This window comes from Benincasa hispida, chromosome 12 (genome assembly GCF_027475165.1).
Source record: "Benincasa hispida cultivar pf3 chromosome 12, pf3_genome.v1.1, whole genome shotgun sequence".
Lineage (NCBI taxonomy): Eukaryota > Viridiplantae > Streptophyta > Magnoliopsida > Cucurbitales > Cucurbitaceae > Benincasa > Benincasa hispida.
The window spans coordinates 71,926,629-71,945,695 of record NC_143489.1 but is presented as its reverse complement, the minus strand read 5'-3'; the positions used below and the strand labels follow the sequence as shown (position 1 = coordinate 71,945,695).

At 32.1% G+C, this 19,067-nt stretch overlaps 1 pseudogene; it reads left to right on the top strand.

Moving 5' to 3' along the window:
* Positions 1 to 489: 489 nt before the first annotated feature.
* Positions 490 to 1,044, top strand: LOC150032183 (secreted RxLR effector protein 161 pseudogene; annotated as a pseudogene).
* The last annotated feature ends 18,023 nt before the right edge of the window (positions 1,045 to 19,067 follow it).

The window sequence follows — 19,067 nt, the reverse complement described above, 5'->3', positions numbered from 1 at the left end:
GTCGAATGGATATATAGAACAAAACTGAAGCAAAATAGAGAAGTACAGAAATACAATGCCAGACTCGTAATAAAAGGTTACAAACAAAAGTTTAGTGTGGATTATGAGAAGATTTTGCACCAGTAACTTGCTTGGAGACTGTTCGTTTGATGTTAGCCCTTGCAGCACAAAATAACTGGAAAGTTCATCAAATGGATGTCAAGTCAGCATTTTTAAATGGGTATTTAGAGGATGAAATTTATGTTGAGCAACTCCTTGGTTATGCCAAAATTGGAGAAGAAAATAAGGTGTGTCGATTGAAGAAAGCATTGTATGGGCTAAAGCAAGCACCAAGAGCTTGGTACAAACGTATCGATGATTTTTTCTTGAAGGATGGTTTCAGAAGATGTCCATATGAAAATGCTCTCCATATCAAAGAAGACGAAAATAGTAATTTCTTGATGATTTTTTCTATATGTTGATGATTTAATCTTTACGGGAAATTCAAACATGATGATTGACGAGTTCAAAGAGAGCATGGAGAAAGAATTTGAGAGGACTGATATGGGTTTACTTCATTACTTTCTTGGTATTGAAGTTAAACAAGGTGATAATGAGATTGCAATTTCTCAAAAGAAGCATGCAAAAGATTTGTTGATAAAGTTTAAAATGGAGAATGCTTATCCTGCTAGTACTCCTATGGAACTGGGTTTAAAGTTAAGCAAGCATGATGATAGTGAAGCTTTTGATGCCACCATTTATAGAAGTCTTGTTGGAAGTTTAATGTATTTAACTACAACTAGACCTGATCTTATGTTCTCAGTAAGTTTATTGAGTAGATTTATGGCATCACTAAAGAGAAGTCATTGGGAAGCTGGAAAGAGAGTTCTTAGATATATTATTGGAACTGTTGATCATGGAATCCACTATAAAAGTAATGTGGATAATGTTCTTGTTGGCTACAGTGATAGTGATTGGGGAGGAAATATTGTTGATTTCAAAAGTACTTTTGGGTATGTATTTAATATTGGTTCTGGAGCAGTTTCATGGGCATCAAAGAAGTAGGATGTTGTAGCATTGTCAACAACGGAAGCTGAATACATTTCTTTGTCTGCAGCTAGTTGTCAAGCACTTTGGCTTAGAAAGGTACTACATGAATTGAAGTGTCCTCAAGAGAAAGGGACCATCATGTTCTGTGATAATAAATCATCTATTTCACTTTCAAAGAATCCAGTTTTTCATGGAAGAAGAAAATACATACAAATCAAGTATCATTTCATCAGAGAATTCATCAAAAATGGAGAAGTATAGAAATTAATAAGCTAGATACATTATAGATAACACATTCCTAGATACATTTCTAATTTCAAGATATATGCATTTCTAGATACATGTAATTGTTCAAGTACATGAATGATATATATACATGTACTTCATTTATTTTGTGTATTTTAGGAAGTGTCTCTTGAGTACTATATAAAGAGTTCATTTCCCTCATTTGTATGCAAGAGAAAAGAATCAAAATCAGAAGCAAATTGAAGTTAAAAAAAAAAAACTGAGTTTCAAGAGAACAATATTCTTCTCTTGTGCGTTCTTGAGTCTTCTAAGAGAACAAGTTTCTTCTCTTAAAAGTTTGTGAGATTTAGAGTTGGCTCGTCAACGCTTTCAACAAGCACATCCTCTTTGGCCAGCTTCAAGACTGCTTATTGGAATTTTGGCCCAACTTTTCAAAATGAAACCAAATTGACGGAAAACAATTGAGTTGTGGAAGGGAGAATGTATCGAAAAAATAGAATCTAAAAATGATTAAAAAACTAAAATGATGAGATTTTTGGAAATCTTGTTAACATCTATGATTAAAAAAAATATTGTTTTTAGTATGATTAGTTAGTGACATGTGCGATGTACATGATTAATGTTTATGACATAAAATATTTATGATGTCTATAACATAATTTTTATGATAAAATTCAAAAATTTTATTTGAGAATTTATTTTTCTTTAAGTTCGATTAGTAAATAATTATCACCAAATGAAGTAAAAAAGAAAATACCTAAAACTATATATTTCTTGTGAATGTAAAACTATATGTTTATTGTTTATTATATAATATACTTACTAAAATTATATTACGTAATTCTAGATTTTTCAAAAATTTTATTTTAACTTAGAAATGAAATAATGTTGAATTATTGGTTCAATAAAATTGAAAGGTGAAAACAACCAAAACAATCTAATTTTTATAACAACTGCGATTTTATAATTATTCTACTTTTTAAAACAAAGATTAAACTTCTTAAATTAAATATATCTATTTCTTCTTCATTCAAATCAAAATATAAACAACAAAATTGTGGTAGAAAATTTTGAGACATAATTTTTAATACAGAAATAAGATTTTTTAATAAATATACTTTTAATTGAATTTAAATTTTAAATATTTGACATGAATAAAGTAAAAAAAGAGAAAAAGATAAAAACTTAGATTTGATGAATAAAATTAAAATATATGTGATGTAATTGAAAATAAAACTGTAAAATAAAATTGATAAGAAAAATAAAAAAACAAAACTTATTATTTGATCTTATTATGAGTAATTATTTGGCGCAAATCACAAAAAGGAATATATTTTAAAGAATTATTAAAAAAAGTGTGCATGAGTTCACAATTAAATTTCTTAATCTTGAAGAAAAAAAATACAAAAATTTACTATGTTTAGTAGAAAGAAAAAAAAGACGAAAGAAATAAACAACAGAAATAGTTATTTTTAAATATATGCGGGTGTGATTGTACCTTATTTTTTTCTCTCCTCTCCTCGCTACCCAATGATGCCCCTTATATTGTCTTTTCTTCTTAATAAAATACATGTATACATAAATAAAAAAAATAAAATAAAATAACACACAAATAATAAGAAAAGGTATAAACATTAAAATTTAGAATACAATATATATTTATTTAAAATTGAAATTCTCCTCTCTTATAACTCCTTTTATATTAGTATACCACTATATCAAAAAAAAAAAAAAAAAAAAGGAAGTAGAAATTTATTTTCGACTTCCAAACCCTACATATCTTATCAATCCAAACTACATATCTATTAGAGTTATTTTTTACCCTATTTTATGGTTAATTATGTACAATTTGATTTCTTTTGTTTGGTTGTTAATCATTATCCAGTATCATCTTGACACATATATTTTCCCTTTTGTATTATAGATCTTTAAGCATTTGCTTCTTTATATTAATCGTCTTCAATTTTATGGAATAGTATACCGAAAATGTCTCCCTCGAATCTTTCTATCTTTTCAATATTTTTATTTAACATCATTTGTTCTCTTTCTTTTAAAAAAATTAGAGAGAATAGACTCACTGGTTTCCATTACGAATAGAAAAGCCCTAGAGAATTCCCTTAGAAACTTCACCATCTACTTAAAGCCTTTAGTGGTGGTGACAACAAAAACCCATGGAAAAAAATCAATACAGATACGGAGTAGGATACGACCATCTTGAAATGGAGAATGAAAACTTCAATATTATCATTCTAAAATTCTTTCTATCATAGGATATCTTGAAAATGAAAATAGGGCCAAAGAAAAACAAAAATTTTGGGTCGGGAGAGTCTTCTGCATATTGGTCACAATCATCAAACCCAAAACATACCTCCAGAGAGATTGAATGTCCAACTTATCATGTTGCATTCAATCTAATACGATGAAAAATTAGTAGTTATGACATGAAGGAATATGTCTATAAAATTTGCAGTTATAATATGAAACGACATGTCTATAAAATTTGTAGTTATAACGTGAAAATGTCTAGTTACGACGTGAAGGGGTATGTCTATAAAATTTGGGAGATGTGTTCATTTAAAGAATTCTTACATACATTATGAAAGATTGTGAGGGTAAAATAGGAATTCTCAGATGCTTGAAGGGCAAAAGGAGGAAAAAAAATTCTCTCCTTATTGCTCATTTTAATATAGTAATAGATAAATGAATATTGGATCTAAAAATAACGTGATAAATAAAAATCAATTAAATCTAAAAATGACAAAAAAATATATATAATAATGATCTTATAAAAATGATGCCAATAAATAAATATCAAATCTAAAATATATATATAAAAAAATAATGATAGAACTTAATATTGTAACGTGAAAATCGAGGATAAATCAAGGGTTTGCACAAATTGCTTAATCTCTATAATTAAAATTACCTCATATATCCATATAATCCTAAAATAAAATAGATAAAAAGGGAAATCAAAAGTTATCCCTCTTAAAGCTCCTTTTAGGAAGAAGAAAAAAAAATTAGGAGCTACATGTGAAGATTAAAAAAAAAAAAAAAAAAATCATGGTAGTCCTTAAATTTATTAGATGATTTAATTACACTCTTAATTTAGACTTCAAATTAAACCATATTTTATATATTTTATTGATTTTGAATTGGATGATTTGATTAATCTTTTAGTTTTAAACTTTAATTTAAACAAAAATATTATATTTTCTATTTCCGTATAAAAAGATGTCGTTCAAACAAGATGAGTTGATTATGCTCTTAATTTAAACCAAAATATTATTATTATTTTTTTATGTATATATAAACTCTTAAGACTTATTTTTATTTTATTTTATTTTATTTTTTTGCAGATTTGTAATGTTCTTCTTCTTGATTTTAAACTTTATTTTGATTTTACAAATTACTCAAAGATGAATTAGTGTATACTTATAAAAATTCAAAAAGAAGAAAAAAGAACAAAAACATGAAATAAATAGTAACAGCATTTACAAAAATTTAAAATGTGAAAAAAAAGCTACAAAAGCATAAAAACAACCACTTTCTTCTGCGTCACTTTGGTGGCCTCTAAACTGCTTGAACTTTGAGAAATTTCTTGAATCTCAAAAGTAAGGTCTTTTTTCCACCTTCTACACTATTTGAGGGTCTGCGTGTATAAAAAAAACTACAGAAGCATATAAAAAAAATTGCATTAAACAACTTATATGTTTGTACAAACTTGAAAAGTGAAATAAAATTGAAAAAGATGATATATGTTTAAACAGAAAAAAAAAGAGAGAGAGAAATGATATCTTCTTATAGAAGGTAGAAAATATACTTGAAAGAGGGAAATTAAAATTGCTAAAGAAGAAGGAAAAGAAACGTTGAAAAAAAGGTTGCTATTAACGAAATTAAAGAAAAATACCTATAACAAAATTTCTTAAAAAAAAAAAAAAGAAAAGGGAGAGAAAATAAGATACTCGATGGAAAATGAGAAATTGAAATTAGCTATTTATAGAAAAATTTAGATAAATCATAATTTGATTTTATCTATATTTAAAAATATCATTTATTTAATGTGAAGTAGAGATGATCCGAGATAATAAGTGTTCTTTTTAAAAAAAAAAAAATTGTGAATAAGAGATTAGAGGATAAAATGTGATATGTTTTTAATTTGTTTTCCTTAATGTATTTAAGGTGAAGTAGATATTAGAGATAAAATGTGAGATTTTTTTTTTAATTTTTTAATTTTTATTTCATGAATAAGATATTAGAGGATGACATATGATTGTTTTAGAAAAAATCGTAGAGATTATTAGGGATAGAATTATGTGATTCTTTTCATGATTTAAATTTGAAATTACGTAAGATATCTATATGATCATCAACTAAAATAGGCAAAAGGGGAAATAAGATGTTTCTACCCATTTTTTAAATAGTATAGATAGATAATAAAGAGGAAAATCAATTCACTTCACACGACGATCTTGAAGGGATTGAATCCCATAGCGAAAGCAAGTGATTGCTTTGTTTCGATTTTGTTTTAAAATTGCAATACAGAAAAGGAGAAAAATATATATCAATATGTAGGAAGTTAAGCATTAAATTAGAGGTAAGAAGAAATCTATCCCTTTGAAGACACTCTTCAAATCTTTTCCCAATCTTTAGAAAAATTCTGCAATGCATCTCTTTCGAATAAATTTTGGACACTATTATCAGATCCTCTCTGCTATGCTCTTGGCAAAGATTGGTTTGAAGGAACTATATTTTAAAATAACAAAGAGAATTTGTGTTCATGTGGAGATCTTTTTAGAGAAAACTCTTTTCACTTTCAAATATTGAGAGAACTCAAATGAAAGTTAGAGGGAGATAGTTCATAATAATAATAAAAAAAAGCCTTTGCAATCACTTTCCATTTGTAAACCCTCTTCGAATAACCACCCACTAATTTTCTTTAATTAAATTTAAACTACTTTAATTAATTAAAATAAATTATTTAAATAAATAATTAATTAAAAAATTAAAAAATATATATATAACTTTTTATATGAATCTCATTCACATTAATTTATTAATCTATAGTTTTAATATGAATCTAATTCACACTATCTTAATATTTGAATCATATTCAAATATATTAAATCTTTTTTATTATAATTTTTTTTGAATCTTATTCAAAATTAATTTTATATTGTAATGTACTTATACACATTATATTAATTGTATAATATACAATTAATATTATTCCCTTTAATAATTTGAACGATTCAAATTCTTCCATAATTATTGGTTCTTGTTTACCCGTTATGAGCTAGGAGGGGGACTTAATAGACCTACAAATTAAAAGCTTCAATGATTTAATGTGAATTAATTAAACTCTTTAATTATGTTAATAAACATTCATTAACCATGGGTCACTCCACTAAAGACCCACAACTACACTCTTTGGACTGTAGAATATTTTTGCATTCATGGATTTAATGATTATAGTAAGTTGATCCTTCACGAGTTGTTCGTAATTATAGTTGAGTCAAATGATCATTTTACCTTTGTAATTATCTCTTACTCCTTAAGTATCATTGGATGAACAACTTGTTTATGGTCTACAATAAACCAAGTCCCTCTTGGGCCAACGAGAGGATGGATACCCATTGTTCAAGACTCTGAATCAGTACTTAAGAGAATTACTCATCTACTTACCCTAAAGACAGAAAAAAGCGAATTTCATTTTGTGCAGCTATGTTTCCATCTCCTTACTTAGACGTGTATCCAAAATGGTAGGCTTGTTGACTCGGCGACTCGGGTCACTCTCACCCATACAAACCAAAAGACAACCCTCATAGACATGAGTCCATAACTCATTCAGGATTGAGATCGAGTTACATGGTTATCCTATGAAATATTAATCACTACAATCGATGGTGTTACTAAGAGAGATTAAGTATGTCGCGGTCCGATCTTATACAATCTCATTGTATACGATACCTTCACTTATATATCTCTACAGAATGATTTGGATTACATCGTTTGTAACACTTACAAAGTAAGTTGTATCCATAGTGTTATCAGGATAAGACACCCAACCTTATTCATGTACTATAGCCCTTTAGGTTATTACTTGAACATAATCCACTTATATGTCTACTATATTCTATTCAAGTCTCATGAAATAACCTTGGATTTTTTTCTTAATGAATAACTCATTATTGCATATTTAAAATAATCAATTACTATATGAAATAACTAATTAATTACGAGGCTTTAGGGCATAAATCCCAACAAATCCAACTTGCCTATTTTTCGTGCATGGATTATCACTACGTCAATTTCTTGATACAAATAATTTTAACTTAAAACTTAATCGCCAGCTTATATTTTAGGCCATGTGTTATTTCTCTGAAAATATAATCAAATCTATCAATGGCAATATGAAAAGTGGGTCTCATTTAATTACGTTTATTGTTATTCATATATGTTATGTAAAAATAATGAAATGTGGGGTCCACAACCAAATATGTAATCGCCAAACGGAATCCGATTGTATCAAAAATTACATGAGATCCACTATGAAATATCATTACCGTTACAAATACTATTATTGCTACAATAGAGAATTATATGAATTTCTCACAGTTATTGTTACCATTAAGATACTTTTATTGATTAACCCAAAATGGTAATAGTAGGAAGATAATGATACTAAACAATGCAAAATAAACAACCTCAATTATAATCAAATTATGTTTGCAAAATGTCTAAGTAAACATGATAAAAAACAATCTAATTACGTTTGCAATTTTTAACTATAGATTCATAAATATGGCATGAAGTATGAGAATTAGCATTACGAAATAAGAGTATAAGCAATAAAATACTATTAATAAAAATGTATTTTAAAATTACACTAATAAAAAATACTCTTAGCCGATGAATTTGGTTTCAATTATATCCTTAACTATAAAAGTTTCATTTTAACCCTAAATTTAAAATTTGTTTCAAAACAATCCCGTTAATAATTCACTTCTTGTAGGTCATCTCAAATCATATTCTAATTTCTTAAAAACTAAATATGATTAGTTTTACGATTAATAATTAAAAAATAAAGTTTATTTGATAAATATCACAATCTATCACTGACTGACTTCATATTTTACTGGATTTAAAAATATCTTCAACAATTTTATCATTTAAATAAATTTCTTTATATAAATGGTAAAATATATATATTTATAATTGAATAATTTTTTCTTTGTTTTTTCTCTTCGAAAAACCTAAAACAAAAATATTATCAAACATTATCAAAAGGTCATTATAAAGGTTTTGTTTACTGAAACGACAAGTCAAAAATAATAAAGACAAAAAAAATGATATAGACAATATTTTATTTTCACACTCATCATGGTCGTAAGTATGATTTTATTCAATTTTGTTACTTAAATAAAAAAAAAAAATCCCCGCAATTTTTAAGTATTTAGGAAAAAATACCTTTTTGTTTTAGTTTTTAAAAATATGTGTATTTAGTCTTTAATATTTTAAATTGACCATTTTCGTCCCTGAATTTTTCATAATAGGTTCAAGAGGTCATTCGATTAATAAATCTATTAAATTTAAATATAAAATGGATTAAATAAATGATGTGGGGACGTGACTTGAAAAAAATATATTTTTCTTAATCTTTCTCGCTTCTCTCGCTTCCTCTTCTCTCTCTCTCTCTTGTCTACTCTCCTCTATCTCCATCTTCTCCCTTCGTCCATCATTTTTCAATTGAAGAAAGACGAAAGTTTTCAATTCAAGAAATTGAATGGCAATATCGAATATAAGACTAATTGTTTACTTCAAGTTGAGTGTTCATGGGGTATTTGGAGACAACCCCATTTCCAGTTTTGGCTATTGATAGCAATTATTCTTAACAATTTACCGACGCCCTTTGAACTATTAACCAATTCAATTTCTACCCTCAATTGAATCCAAATCCATTTTAGAACAAAAAGATTTTTTTTTTTTAATTTTTTAATTTTTTAATTTTTATTTTTATATGATATGTTTTAGAAATATAGACATGGTCTAAATATATTTGTTCAAGATTTATGATATTATTTTCTTGGACTTTCTGAAATTGTCTCTGCTCTTGTCTCCAATAGATCTCGTCTTAAAGTTGCTCTTTCAGTTGCCAAATTTGCAGAATCGTTCTTTCATTATTTATCATATTCTACAGAATATTTTATTTGGAATATTGTCCTTTCTGGTGTACTGAAGGTTTTGTATGGAAATATTTTTTATCATTTCATTGTACTATTTAAGCTCAAGAAGTCCTCTTTCTAGGGTTTTTGCTTCTATTATTGTGTGAGCTCTACAAACTTCTTGCAAGCTCTATATTGTTTTGCAAGAAGAATTTCTTTTCCTTTTTATGACAATGTATTCTTCACTTGTTCTTCGAAGGTTGATCTGTCTTAGTGAGATCCTAAACTTTATTCACTGAGAAGGATTTCTCAAGCCTTATGGAGAGCATAAATTCAAGAGAGGAAGTCCCCTATCTAGGGAGCCTAGGTGCAAAAAGAAGTCGAACGAAACATGAGTCATTGTAACTATTGTTAATTTACAAATAAGTACAATGTTGTAATGGCTTGACATTCATATATTAGTGGATTATCTTTCCTGGGCACTGCTTTCCAGATGTAGGTGTTTTTATCATCGAAGTGCGTTACCAACCTTTTACAAACCTTGATGTGTTAATATTTTGATTTACTTTAGTTGTTTTAGCTTTCGATTTGCATCTGACCATCAATTGAAATGTGAATAACCTGTCCTGCTCTCTTTGAAACAAGGGATGCTTCTGGTTTTGATTGTCTCTGAATGTGCTAGGACTTTGTGTGAGTCAGCTGTAGCGTGCGTTTAACCACTTTTCAAAATTTCAATTGGTATCACAGCGGGTCACCTTTATCTCAAGTGCTTCGATCATATAAGGTATTAAAGAAGGCGGTTTCACTGTATGTCCTTCTGTGATTCATGGAACAAATTACTCGTACTGAAAAGCTAGGATGACTGCTTTCTTGAAGTCAATTGACAACAAAACCTGGAAGGCTATTGTGATAGTATGGTCTCCTCCCATTATGAAGAATGCTAATGATAAAGAAGTTTTGAAACCTGAGATCCAATGGTCTGAAGCTGAAAATGAAGCCTCCTTGGTGAATTCTTGTGCCTTAAATGCTATATTTAATGGAGTGGATCACAACATATTTCTTCGGATCAATACTTGCACGTCAGCTAAAGAAGCTTAGGATATCTTATCAGTTACTCATGATGGAACTTCGTAGTCAAGTTGTCTAGAATGAAACTTTTGACTTCAAAATTGGAAAATCTCAAAATGCAGGATGATGAACCGATGACCGAATTTAGTGTTTGATTACTTGACATTGCCAATGAGTCATTTGTCCTAGGAGAGAAATTGCTGAAGAAAAGCTTATTAGAAAAGTGCTTAGGTCTTTATGTTGGGTTGATGCCCTAAATCTTGTGGGTTTCGTAGTTTTTAAATTATTTGTACACAAATGATTTATTTAATAAAATAAAGTATTATTTCATTTGACATTTAGTTTGCACATTAACCCAAATCCAATAAATTAAGATTGTAGGTTATTTAATGTAGCTTAAATATGTATGTGGTAATATACAAGTGGATCATGTTTAAGTAATGACCTGAATAGTCTGTAATATTTGGATAAGACTGGGTACCTTATCCTGATGATTCTACGGATAAAACCCACTTTGTATTGTTATAATTGTTGTAAAGTGTTATAAATGATCTGATCCTGATCGTTCATATGGAGATATGCGAGTGAAGGTACCCTATACAAAGAGTTTGTATAAGATCAGACCACGAAATGATTAATCTCTCTTTATAACATTGTTACTTGAAGAGACTTACATTCCACTAAGATGACCATAGGTAACTTAACCTTAATCTTAAGTGAGTTGTGAACTCTTGCATATAAGAGTAATTCTTTGATCTGTATGGGTGAGAGTGGTTAGATTCGTCGACTCAATATATTTACCATGTTGGAGATTTGTCTGAGTGAGGAGTTGGGAACACAACTACATAAGATGGAATTCCCTCCTTCCCGATCATAGGGTGTGACCCTTGAGCCCTAATTTCTCTACTTGAGTATGCTCCTTACTGAGACTAGTGTGGTGAGGAGGTTGATGTGGAAATTAATGTGTAATTGTAGGGAAAAGGGTGAAAGGTTAGAAGAAAAGTTTGAATTTGAAAGCTGGACTCTTGGGTAAAGCTTGAAAAAATTGGTGAAGTGTAACCCATGCGTTGGAAGCTAGAAAATTGTTTGTGTTGTTCCATGCATTGGCCTTGCTCCTTTTAGAGGTTATTTGGGCGTTGAAGGAAGCCAAAGTGTGGCCAAGAGAAACGCATATGGCAGCCAATGTCTTGAGAGGGTAGCAAAACATGCGGCAGCCTCAAGTTGCGCGGACATGGGCGGGGCTTTGGAGGTGCGTGCGTGGGATGATCGTGTAGTAATGAATGGGCGTTGGATGATCGTGTAGCAAATGAGCGAGACTACACGATTGGGTATGCGATCGTCTAGTAAGTGAGCGGTGCTACACGATGAGGTAGGTGATCGTGTAGGTGGACGCCGAGCGATCGTATAGAAAATGCACGAAGCCAAACGATGTGGTAGGCGATCGTGTAGTAAATGCGTGACACTAGACGAGGCGAAGGATCACGCTAAACGATAGCGTTAAGCAATGGGGCGTTGGAACTACACGATCAGCATCAGCGCTGGGCGATTGTGCTACGCGATGGGCGTATGCGCTAGACGATAGTCGTGCTTCGCTAGACGATGGGCATCAGTGCTACACAATGAGCAAGAGCTATGCGGTAGGCTATGTGCTATGCGACAGGCACAGACGATATGCGATGGTGCTATGCGACAATAGTATTAGATGATGAGCTAGGCGATGAGACAAGCCATAGTGGATGCATGGTGAAACGTCTTTGTGTTGCTAAGGCTTACGGTACATAAGTTTTATGAGGTTAGGTTGCGTTGGTCTTGAATAAGAGATTAAGGACGTTGGCAAACAAGGATATACATGTGTTGGTCATAGGGGATGCATTAGCAAGAGCCTAGGCGATGATAAGCTATATCATGAGGTGTTGAGTTGTGACTTAGCTTGACCCAAAGGTTGTTATGCGTTGATGATGTGCTATGTGCTGAGGACATCCAAGGGCATGTGGGCGCATAGGACAAGGCTTGAGTAAATAGCATGTGTTGGAAGAGTGTTGGTCATTATCCTAGTCGAGCGTATAGGGCAATGGTAAGCCATGCGAAAGAGAAGGATATGCGGCCAAAGATGAGCCTTGCGAGCATCTAGCATATGTGACCAAGTTGTGTCAATTGGATGCACAAGGTAAGGTTGGATGAATGCATTTGAGGTTGGACGGACACATTTGGGGTTGAATGAACGCATTTTGATGTTGGATGGACGCATTTGAGGTCATCATCCGGGCATGTGTCTTGTTGGGAATAAATCTTGGGCTTCAAACAAATGAGGTGGATGCATAAGAAAACATGCAAATTTAAGCATTATGTGTTGGCTAAGGAAGAGGAAGACACCTTAGATTGCGATGGCATAAAGGTTGCATTGATAGTGTGGGGAAAAGACACTTGGACATGCAGCCAAGTAGAAGATGTCGGTCTTGGAGAGATTTTGGATGCCTATAAATAGGGCCAAGGACTTCTCTTCAGATCATAACTAAAATTCTCTTCAAAGGAAATTAAGAAGAATGCATGCATTGGTAGCAAAACCATTCGTCGGTCATAAAGTTTCAAGAGGAGGAGACGTTGTCGGACAGTGAAGTCTGGAAATAGCATCAATTTGAGACGAGGATATCTCCCAGAATACTCGTGCGTTTGGAGTGATTCTAAAGCCACCTGAAATCTTCGATAGTCTAGTTTTAAGGGTAGGGCTACCGGAAAAAAATCTCCGAGGAATCGGACTGGAAAGTGAGGAAAATACAGGAGGGTCAAGTTGTCGGGTAAGCTTGGACCAGTCTTGATATTTTGATGATTTCAGCCAAACCACGAGGATTTATGAGCTAAGATTTTAGGTAAGCTTCCTGAGATATCGTAGAGCATGTTTACAGAAGGAAGTATCTCAAGATAAGGCTTAGAACTATGATTAATCTGAGCTTTAAATTGAATATGGATCTTAGGGTTCAAAAGGGAGCCCGAGGTAACCAAGGAACTTCTGGATAGAAAGGTTCCTAAACGACCAAGGTCAGTGACTAAATATTTGACTAAATATTTACAATGTTTTAAAGAAACCATGTTTTAAAGAAAGATTATTCTCATGCTAGCTAGTTTTACAAAGTGGTTTCCAAGCAAACCATGAGTTATGTTTTAAACGCATGCCATGTATGAAAGTTTATTGAAAAACTATTTATGTGTGTTTAAATACACCAAACATGTATTAGTATCTTTAAACACATGTTTTCTATGCATTATGCTTTACATGCTTTAAAGAGAATGTTATTTTATGACTAGTTTTACTTGAAACTCAATACCGAAGGACATTTGAGAAGGTATCCGACCAACTCGATACCGAAGGAAATTTGAGAAGGTATTCGAGCAACTCGATACTGAAGGACAAGTTTTGGGAAGGTATCTGAGCAAAAGTACCTAAGGTGTGATGGTACTTAGTATGGCCACGTGTACGTAGGTAGTTAAAGTCAGAGATTGAGCAAAAGAGTTCTCTCTTGACTGGCAGTTGATGTTAGAATTTAACCACAGCAGGGTATTCTCAATTAAGGAATAGTTTTAATGTTTTCTGACCAAAACAGCTTTATATGCTTTATGCTTGGAAATGTTTATATTGCAGTACAAGGTTACTGTAGAAATTTATATTTCAGTTTAGTCTCTTTATTGAGACTTTTGCATGAGAATCGGTTTTCTTTCTTAAGTCACTCACTAGGCTAGTAAGCTCACCCCGTTTTCAAATATTTTCCTTCCCCAGGTAGCGGTCAAATCCTCAGGAGATAGCTATACATCTGCTCTGCCTTTAAAAGACAAAGATATTATAACCCGTCTGTTAGGTGGTTATTGTAAATATTGTACACATGTTATAGTTGTTTATATAGGAACTAAGGTTTTGGGCATCGAGACTTGTGAAACTAGTAATATAATCTCTCTAAATATGTTGTGTGTTTAAACTTAATGAATTTGGCCTAAGAGGCATCCGCTGTGTATGAGTTGCGTGTTGGTATCAGAATTATTTCCGCTAGAGTTATTAGGCAGTAAGTGTCAACAAAAGGGTTGATAACTGCTGCAATCATATCCTTTCCTAGTCTCAAATAGTAGTCTTGGACGGGGTGTGACATAGGAAAAGTAGATGGATTGCTCTCTTAAGGGTTGATACTGGATCTTGAACAATGAAGTACCTCACATTTTCACTGGCTAGAGAGGGGTCTAGTTTATAGTTGGACTATAACTAATTGTTCATTAGAGGGATCAGTGGTACTTAAGAAGTTAGATATAATTATAGGGGAAAAACGGTAATTTGATCCAACTGTAGTTACCAACGATTTGTGAATTGTCAACTTACTGTTGATTGGTTATATCCATTGATATAGAAATATATCTACAGTGTGAAGAGTGCAACTATCGGTCTTTAGTGGAGTGATCAACAATTAATGAATGTCGAAGAATCCAATTAAATAGTTTAATTGATTAATCTCATATTATTGAAACTTCTAATCTGTAGGTCCATTAGGTCCCCTTGCTAGCTCACTAAGGATAAAATAAGGGATAATTGTTTTTGAAATAATTTGAATTGTTCAAATTATTTAAGGAAATTAAAGGTTATATTTATATTAATAAAATTAATAAAGAGTATAATGTTTGTTTATGATGGAAATCGAACACGAGATTTCTATGAGCAGCGAAAAATAGATCATTTCAAATTACAATCATGAATGAACATTATAAATTACAGTCGAACACAAAACATACTGTTATGCAATCAATACAGAAATTACAGCATGAGCAATCAAATAAACAAGGAGAATGCTACGAACATTTTTCGACTCATCTCTACGCTCCTTGCTTACGAACGCTCAAACAACAACAATGAACACTTCGCACTCGTCCTCAGTGATTGCCTCGGTCACGAACTCCCCAGCAACACGAATGGCCTTCATGGAACCTCAACTGTGTCGAGTTGAGTATGACACCACCAACAAGGGTACTTTGGTTTCTCAGTGTGAGAATCCAAAGGGTGGGCTCTGTTTGGATATGGTATGAGGCAGAAGAAGGAGGAGTTCCCAATCGTGTACACGATTGGGCAAGTGGGAGAAGATAGAGACCTATCATATAGGTCGATGCCTAATCGCTTAGCTCATCGCTTAGTATCGTGTCTGTCGCTTACAAAACTACACGATCGTTTACTAAATCAAGTTGTCGTTTAGTAAATCGGTATTTACTTGACAAGTTTTCGTGAGATGTTTTTTTTTTTTTTTTTTTTTTTGCGAGAGAGAAAACTCAAAACAATTTTTTCAAAAACTTTTCAATACTTTACTAAAATTAGGGAAACAATTTTCCTTTTATCTCACGGTTATCATGAACCACCAATAACCTCTCATTCAATTGATTATTAGAGAAAAAGATTTAATTATCCAATAATTAATATTATTATAAATATAATTGATAACCAACTTATCATACTATATTTATAACCTATAGTTTTAATATTTCATCTGATGAAACATATAATCCATAGTTAATTTTCTATTCCATGGTACTTAATGTAAATCTCATTTACATTAATCCTCCATTAGATGTATCTCATAAATCATACCGATTATATCATATATAATCAAAATACCTTTTGTCAATTTGAACATTTCAAATTAACACCAAGAACTGATCCTCAACTTAATCTATTGAGCTACCAAGGGGGCCTTACGGACCTGTAGCTCGAAGCTCCAACGGTACGTGAATAACTGACTAAACTCTTTAATCACGGGATCCACCAACCGTTAACTGCCAGACACTCCACTAATGACCGAAAACTGAACTCTCCTTACCACAGATATATTATGTGTCCATCTTAACCAATCAGAAGTGCGACATCCCTTCACAGATCGCTCATAAGTACAGCTAGGCCGATAACCATTATGCCCCTGTAGTTACATCTAACTTCTTAAGTATCACTGATCCCTCTAATGAACATAATTCATAGTTCTACTATGACTGAGTCCTCTCTTCCAAAGAGAAGCCGTGGCCACTATGTTCAAGCCCTGGAATCAGCCCTTAAGGGACAATCTGTCTACTTGTCCCTGCTTCGGGAAAGGAGTGAATTCCATCTTGTGGATTGAGTTCCCAGCTCCCAGATCAGACAAATCCCCAAAAAGGTAGGCATGTTGAGTTGGCAATCTGACCACTCTCACCCATACTAATTAAAGGACCGCCCTCAAAGGCAAGAGTTCTCAAAACACTTAGGATTGAGATCGTGTTACCTATTGTCGTTTAGGTGAGATGTAAGTCTCTAGTATCAACGACGTTATATACAGAGTCTAGTCATCTTGTGGTCCAGGTCTTATATAAATTCTTTGTATAAGACACCCCCACTTGCACGTCTTCACATGAATGATCAGGATCTACCATCTGTAGTAGTTTACAAAACTTGCAAACCTCTACAAAGTGGGTCGTATCAGTAGTGTCACCAGGATCAGGTATCCCACCTTAATCCTTATATTACAAACCTATTTAGGTTATCACTTAAGTCATGATCCACTTATATATCACATATATATGCTTAAGTTCACATAAGATAACCAAGGAGCTTTGTTTATTGGATATGAGTAAATGCGAGAATTAAATAACAATTATTCTATTCATTAACAATGTGTATTTTTACAAAACAATGAGACTACGAGAGAATTAGGACACCAATCCCAACAGTTTATACATTATATTATATAGTTGATTATAAATATGACATGTAATCAAGACTATATAATATGTGAGAGATAAATATTTGAATAAGATTCAAATATCATTTATATTAATAGGATTTGTATAAATATTACAAGTTACAATTAATATGAATGAGGTTCATATTAAAACTATAAGTTATAAAGGAGAGTTGTATTTTAATGTAATTATGATGCATAACATACAATTTATTAACATGGTTAGTTAATGAACATATTTTATTTTATGAATATTATATTATAAATTTTGTTTTTAATATAATGTTTTTATATAGAGGAGTTATTTCTACACGTATGGGAGGGAGTTATTGTAACTCTCTCCCTTTTCTCTCTAATTATCCGTGTGAGGAGAGATAGAAAAAATACATGATTGTTGCATAGAGAGCTCCCCAAAAAGAAGAAGAAAGCTCTCTCAACTCTAAAAAATTCTCCTACCTTTCCTTTCTACCAAAATCTCTAAACAAGTCCCACAACTTCATCCTTTGCGGAAGAATAGTAAGGTTTCCTTGTGGTGATGTTCGTGCTTACAGAAGATTTGGTGAAGGCAGTGTTTGTGACTTTTGGGAAAGGAAAACGTGAAGAAGGATTTCAACAAGGGTAAGTGAAAACCTCTTTCCCTTCTTCTTTGTAATTTTTTAATCCTTTAGTACGTTTTTCTCTAATTTTGATTTCTTTCCAAAATGAAATCACCGACATCAGGAAATCACTTACTTCCGTTGAGGATTCATTTCCTACATTTTACCTAAGAAATTTGATATAAAAGTAATAGCCATTGAGGAAGCCCATGACATCTCCAAAATGAAAGTTGATGAACTATTTGACTCTCATTTAACCTTTGGAATGTCTGTGGATGGAAAATCGGAGAAACAAAATAAAGGATTTTTCTTTACAGTCCTCGATCGAAGAAGAACACGGTGATCTGAATAGGGAGACTAATAAGTCTCTTGCTAACTCTATTTCATTCCTGTCCAAACAATTGAATTGTCCCCTTAAACGATTAGAAAAGAAATCAAGAAATCCAAGCACCTGGAGTACCAGATCAAGAGTAAATCTTCCTCCAAAATGTTCGAAGGGAATCTGACAAGGTCGACTCTACTGGTGACGGGAAATCAGAAGTCAAATTATTCAACAATTAAAATCCCTTGGATGCAATATATGATGCATGTTCTTCAGATATGCGTTGATAGTTATGCATCGATGATCATGTGTTGGAATGATAATACGTTAACGAATGTATACGATGACCATGCATCCTGTCACAAGTTTTCTTATGCTCACACCAAGTATAACACGAACACAAGTTTCTCAGGTGATCCGAGGTCGAACACAGGGACTTGTAGCAAAATGAATGCGGTGATGTGTATGTAGTGGTTAAATAAAAAAATGTTGGAGGGGTTGCTAAGTTAATCCTACTTCTACTCCTATCTAATAGACAACGCAATGAGAATATGCATGAGAGGTAGAGACATGACAACTCTTGACATGAAACAAATGAATGGGAAAGATAGATAAAATGTGGAGATGTTTTCATTGCAACCCTTAAGAGTGACTGCAAGGGCAACCTTAGTCAACGCAAGCCATGCAATCATGCTACACACACGTGAACCTAACTCTAAGATGTATGCAGTGTATCTGTGATATTGCTGAGAAGCCTATGCCTGCCTAGACCTCCATAACCCGCTCACTAGCTCTCACCGCATGAACATGGTTACCGCATCTTATCCTACTTCCTGGACGCATGCAATATCTTATCTGTAGGGCGCATACATTGTATGATAGCAAACGGAGCTTATCCCTAAGTTCTCCATTC